Source organism: Ostrinia nubilalis, chromosome 21 (assembly GCF_963855985.1).
Source record: "Ostrinia nubilalis chromosome 21, ilOstNubi1.1, whole genome shotgun sequence".
Lineage (NCBI taxonomy): Eukaryota > Metazoa > Arthropoda > Insecta > Lepidoptera > Crambidae > Ostrinia > Ostrinia nubilalis.
The window spans coordinates 5,228,236-5,235,704 of NC_087108.1; positions in this window are offsets into that span (position 1 = coordinate 5,228,236).

Consider the following 7,469-nt stretch of genomic DNA (forward strand, 5'->3'; position numbering starts at 1 on the left):
CTATTATTTTTACTAATAAAAAGACTTCCATTTTTATAATACCCACTTTCTGTTAACCAGGAACATAAAAACCCTGGCATAGAGGCGCGTCAATTGCATTTGATAGTGCAACACTGAGTACAGTCGTATCTGTGTTAAATTAATAGGCTAACTTTATGAATCAGGATTCAGGATTACGTCCTAATTATTGATATTTTCATAAATTAACGAATAAAGATTATATAGGTAACCTGGTTTAAATAAATTAAATGAAACCATCAATCGAGCTAGTATGATTTATTTTATTATTCATCAATAATCAAATTCAGAACTTGAATATTCAACTGCAATGTCTTCTCATGAACGCTTCAAACTCGGTACTTCTTTCCCAATTCCATAAAATTCAATACTTAGAAAGTGACAAAAAACTTTAAAATAGGTATTTGAACCAAACCACAGCTAATTTTCATAGTGGACTGTACTATACGATAAACATGTCAGTCAATTTGACAACCTTTGTCGGAAACATTATTCAATGAAAATATTGTCCGAACCCTTAGTATTTCTCTTCGATAAATACTTTAACACATTGTGAACCACTTTTCTTTCACGACTATAAAAAGATTTTAGCAATTTAATTCACAAAATCATTTGCGCAAATTTAAAATAAAGTTTGTTTATACTTTGACAGCAATAGACTGACATGCAAGGTGACATGTCAATGAAGTTTTCAGTTACTGTTGCCATTAAAAGAAATTAGTACCATTAGTTTTCCGCAACATGGCGAGGGTTTTTATGTTCCTGCCCCCCTAGACAAAACGCACTTTTTGATCGAATCGAAAATCGAATCCGTCAAATTCCATACAAAAAAGGGGCTTTTCGACCACTTTTCGACTGGTTTGCGATTATAATGGCTTTTGTCTAGACCCACTGGTCAGGCTATACATTATTCAATATTAAATAATTTGATATTTTGAATAAATTCTTTGGTGGACCTCATAAAAGTTACCAAAAGTATAGCCTGACCAGGAACATAAAAACCCTCGCCATGTTGCGGAAAACTAATGGTACTAATTTCTTTTAATGGCAACAGTAACTGAAAACTTCATTGACATGTCACCTTGCATGTCAGTCTATTGCTGTCAAAGTGTAAACAAACTTTATTTTAAATGTGCGCAATTGATTTTGTGAATTACATTGCTAAAATCTTTTTATAGTCGTGAAAGAAAAGTGGTTCACAATGTGTTAAAGTATTTGTCGAAGAGAAATACTAAGGGTTCGGACAATATTTTCATTGAATAATTTTTCCGACAAGGGTGTCAAATTGACTGACATGTTTATCGTATAGTACAGTCCACTATGAAAATTAGCTGTGGTTTGTTTCAACTACCTATTTTAAAGTTTTTTGTCACTTTCGAAGTGTTGAATTTTATGGAATTGGGAAAGAAGTACAGAGTTTGAAGCGTTCATGAGCAGACATTGCAGTTGAATATTCAAGTTCTGAATTTGATTATTGATGAATAATAAAATAAATCCTACTAGATCGATTGATGTTTTCATTTAATTTATTTAAACCAGGTTACCTATAATAATATTTTTTCGTTAATTCATGAAAATATCAAATTAGCCCGTAATCCTGAATCCTGATACATAAAGTTAGCCTATTAATTTAACACAGGTACGACTGTACTCAGTGTTGCACTATCAAATGCAATTGACGCGCCTCTATGCCAGGGTTTTTATGTTCCTGGTCAGGCTATAGAAAACTTTTCTAGGCTGTCACTTGGATTACAATATTTGGCGCACAAAACGTGCTCCCGAGTACGTTATGGCCTCATACTGAGCAGAGACCAATTTGGTACAACAATTGTATTATTTTACTTTTTAATGTCAATGTGTATCATTTAGTACCAAATAAATATTTTTTCTTTCTTTCTTTCTTTCTTTCAAAAATTAAAACGCAACCGCGCGAAACAGTGTCAGATACTGTATAAAATCGGCGGGAACTACAAAAAAAGTTTTCCGTCTGTGTACCGCGAACAAACTACATAACTGTAAGTAAAATCACAGAATAATAATAAGCACTGGTAAAATAAAGATTCTGCTGATTTGTTCTGATTCCGCACTTTATTGAGTAAGCAAAATGCGCAATCCCCTAACTATAGATTTCCCACACTCACAGCACATAATTCGTTTTACGAGTCCCAAAGTAAGTTATTCAAAAAATATTTTAGTGATGATGCAATTATTTTGACTATCATAATTCTTGCATCATTGTTATGTAAACTATTTATTCTTTTTTTGGGTTTCAAAAATTTATTTTCGTAGTAAACTATTTATAATTTTGTTTTACTTACATAAAAATTAAGTATAGGTGAAAAGGCCAACTTACGGCTATAGGATATTTTTTCCTATAAGTTTTTGCTCTACAGGGTGGAAACGTTAAGTGATCTCACTCGATTATTTCTAAACTATACTAGATATCGAAAAAGTGATTTACTGATTCTAAAAGTGCTTCCTAGGCTCTTTCAAACAGTACCAATAATAAGTTACAGACAGAATAAACTGGATCTATCCGAAAATTCAATGTTTCCAGCTTCCATACATTTAGTAAAACCACATAATATTAAAAACTATACAAGATATTAAAAAACTGCTTACTGTTCTGAAAGTGCTCTACGAGCTAGTGGATAGTTCCAACGGTACCAATAATAGGTTAGAAAATAAACTGGATCCATTCGAAAATTAAATGTTTCCAGCTTCCATACATAACTAAATGTATCATACATTTAGTACAGCCATAGTCATGGCACTCATGTCTTGTTAATATTATAGCAAGTAAAGCCTAAAACCAATGTTTGTCACGAATAAATTTAAATAAGAATGCAATTTACGAGTTCATTTTAAGTGTTTATTATTTAATAAAAAAATTAATACTTCTATTATTTTTTGGCTACCATACATTTAGTATGGAGGCTGAAAACATTAAATTTTCGAATAGATTTAGTTAATTCTGTAACCTAATATTAGTACCGTTGGATAGAGCTTGTGAAGCACTTTCAGGATTACTTAGTAACCAGTTTTTCGATATCTTGTATAGTTTAGAAATAATCGAATGAGATCACTTAACGTTTCCACTCTGTATAATCATCGTAACAACTATTCTCGTAGAGTGGTAACGATAATAATACAAAGGTTTTATGATGTTCCTACTCCTAACAGTGATTGTACATTTAAAATTAATTGATTTTGTACCATTGATTGGTTATTATCACTTTGCTACATTGCTGGGAACTCTATTAATTTTCTTTTTTATCAAAACTTCAATACAATAACATTCTGTTCACACCAATAACGTTTTTTAAAACATGTTTTTGTGGATGATGGTCTCTTGTATGGTATTGTAACCTTTATTATTATGCAAATCCTAGGATGACATCACAAGACGACGAACTGTGATGTATCTAGGGAGGGACCAGACAAACATCATCAAACATGTTTATTTTTGCTAGTTACTATTCCAAAAATATTGTTTTCTGTTGTCAAGGTTATTCTTGAGGCAATTGATAAACTTAATCGTCGGCCATATAAATCTCAAGGCCAAGTAACTTAACTACTTATAGTGGCTTGCTTTCTATGTAACAGGACCCCATAACAATAACATACTTTTTGATCAGGCCGAAGGTGAAAACGAGTTTCACCTGGAATCCTCAACCACAGAGGCCCAGGTTATCTTACCTTCAACTGGCCGGAATACAACATGCTGTTAACATTGTCATTTATTTATTTATACTTTTGCAAATAAAACTGTAGGTACAGTGGCGGCGACAGATTTAGGTAATATGGTGGTAACTAGCCAGGTGGACTTGGAACAAGCTCTACTACCAATCAAACCGAATAGAAAAATCTGGGAGTCGAACCCGGGACCTCTGGATCTAGCAGGTGGTCTAACCACTACACCATATACGCGGTATTATATTATAGATAGATAAACAAGTAAGTTGTTCCGATGTTTTACGCGTTTTACCCACATTTCATGCGTAAAACCCATTGATGTGTCGAAAGTCCAATAAAAATTAAGCAATTGATGGGTTAAACACACATTCGGTCACATTTAACAAACCAGCCGTGAATATATGACCATCAATATTCATAGGATAGGGTCCTATAAATATTATATTAAATTAATTCTACCATTTGGGATTTTCCTGCTGGGTTTTAAGCTAGCAAGATAGGTACAGTACCTACACCGATCCACCTACGAAATCTACAAAAAACATCAAACCGCAAAACTTTGCATAGAACTAGTTCTGTTCCATTTAATTGCAATCATTTAATTAAAGGTTATGTTTTTCTTATCATGTTTTTAAATTAATACATTGTTAAACATTCTAAGGCCCAGTCCACAACAGTGATAAGTGACACGTTCTGTCGAATAAAATCAAACTCAAAAGCATAGCTGGGCACCGTTAATCAAATGGTTAACTTCGTTAATCGTTAAACCGTTAATAAAAAAATTAACTTCGTTAAACGTTAAAACGTTACATTTAGCAAGATTTAACGCAAGTTAACGTTAATCGTTAATCCGTTAACACATGTTTACAACGAAAAAAGTAATTGTATGCAAGGTTCAAATAATTTCGGAAGCAAATCAGCTTTTATGGTACCTATAACGTAAGCCTAACTTTTACGGTGGCTTTTTCTGTATATTCAATATACTAATTCTACTTACGTTATACCATAAAATCTGATTTTTATGTAAAATATTTGGGCAATGATTAGAAGTTGTTTCGACATCAGCCACACAGTTTTGACAGTTCCAACTCCTTGCCAGACAGTTTTTTTAGGATAGCTGCCAAAGCAACGATGACCCAAACTTCATAATCCACCAACATTCTAACCTATATTGGGAGCATACGCTGACAAACTTTCAGCTTTTATAAAATGACGTAGGTCTGGCGTTCACCAGCTCTTAGTCTATAGTATCTCAATCTCAGAGCCTTGGTTCAATTACAATACAATTTAGCACCAAAGTGCTCGAAAAGACAAATCCAACAAACCCAAACTCGATAAGTTTCCACCGTTTCGTTTAGGAATTCCTATGGCCACTTCCTGACTCCATCATCAGGACCCTGGACACAGTGGCGGCGTAGCATGGGTTCGCACCCAAGCCGATCCCCCCCCCCCCACCCCCCGTTAAAAGTCCTTTACCTACACCCCCCCCCCCCCCCATATCATGACATACACCGCAGATTTGCCATGCAGATGCGCCAGTGAGTACTAATCTGCGCGACTTGTGTCACCCCCTGATGCTTGGCACCCGGGGCGGACCGCCCCACCGCCCGCCCCCGCCCTTACGCTACTGCCTGGACATCATCTAGTACTAAAGTGCTCTAAAAGACAAATCCACCAAATTCGATGAGATGCCGCCGTTTCATTTAGGAGTTCCTATGGCCACCTCCTGACTCCATCATTAGACCAGCTTAATGGTACCATAACATTTTTCGTTTAAGGGATCGGTTTGCAAAATATTTAAGTTTAAAGTGACAATTTTTGTTCGAGTAGGGCGTCCCCATCCTCTAAAAACTAAACTGTTTTCTTTAAAAATCTAGAAAAATTCGTAACGATACTGCTTTTCATGAACTTTCAAGGAAAACTGTAGCGGTTAAGATACATCAGTGAGTAATAGTCATTTAACTCATCATGTATTATAAAATTCCTTAGAAGAAAATATTAAGAGTGACTTTAGATGAAGTAATTGCTTGCTTCTGAAATATATTGTGTTAATGACGGACAACTACGGAACCCTACACTGCGCGTGGCACGACACGCACTTGGCTAATTTTTATTCTAGTGTTTTTCAGCGTGCCTGCTGTATCTTTTTGGTAAATAGTAAGTACTGGATTAACGATTAACGGACTTAGGGTAATTTAACGGAAGTTAACGAGTCCGTTAACATTTTTTAAAGTTAACTTAAAAGTTAATCCGTTAATAGAAATGTTAACTTCGTTAATTAACGATTAACGGATTAACGAGTTAATGCCCAGCTATGCTCAAAAGAATATAATTTTCTTTCCGTAGCAATTAGGGAAGCTACAGTAAATGATAATTAAAATCTAGCATGTAAAAGCTCGCAAACTCATACAAATGGCAAATTGTTGCACTTCGAGCTACGACAAGGTACGTACGACCAGGCCTGGCTCACTCCGCGCGGTACATCCGATAATTACCTACAGCGAAGCGCCCCGCCGGCGGGTATTATATCAGTCGAGTGTCACGCGCGCGCCCGTCAGGACGCTGGCGCTGGCGTGCGTTGTAGACGTTGTAGTACCTAATTCTATGATCGAAGTATTATTTAAAAATGGACATAAAGAGAAAGAAATATTGTGCGGCGTTCGGGTGTTTAAATTCGAAAAGAAATCTACCGGATTTATCTTTTTTTTTCGCTTCCCAAAGATGCTGAAAGGTATGTTGGCCATGTAGGTAATCAATAATTCTTAGGATAGTATAGGAACCTAACCTACCAATGAACCTACCATGACTACTGCTCAGAATGCGTTCGTTCGTTTCAGCCAAATGACGTCCACTGCTGGACAAATGCCTCTCCCAAGGTTTTCCATAATGAATGCGTACTTACATACATACGTGTCATGAGGTACGTACCTCATGACATATAATTAGATTAATTATTTTTTTCACTAGACAGCAACCCTAACAGCGTAAGAAGAGTTCAGAGGCACGCGATAGAAAGAGACAAAACTTGTAGGTGAATAAAATTGTAGGTACGTAGTGCTGTGCGAGCTGAATTCCACTGTATCGCGTCGCAGCAAGACTAGCATTTATTTAAATCGTCTTGCGGAGTAATCCTTCTGTACCTGTACTATTACTTATTCTGTGGTACGACGCTTATGTTAAATCTTCGTAACACTCTTGTAGCGCCTCGATATGTACCTAAGTACTTAATTTATTAGTTGTGTAGCTGTAGCCTTACTTCCCAGTCCTAGCCTACCTACTAACTGTGTCGTCTCCACATAGTACGTCATGACTACACATATTTTATCTTAATAGAGTAACATAAGTAACTATGAAACCGGTATTTCCAAAGGGAAGCGCTGTGCCATCATGCGATACGCAAATTGATGTTTAACGCTATACGATATTATTTCGAAACATGTCAGCATTCAAATATGATATAGGTAACTATGTATTTTAGTACTTTAAAAGTAGTAATTTAAATACACGTGTATAGTGAAGAGTGTCATAAAGGAAAGCTTCAACACTTTTTAACGTAAGCTAGCTGTAATATTCGCTCGAAACACATTCTTCAAGTACTTCATTTGGTGATGCTTACATAATTTATAATTTTATATTAGCGTAATATTATTATGTTTATTTTTAGTTATGATTACCAATAAACGATTTAGAATATACAGGGTGGAAACGATAAGTGATCTCACTCGATTATTTCTAAACTATGCAAGATATCGAAA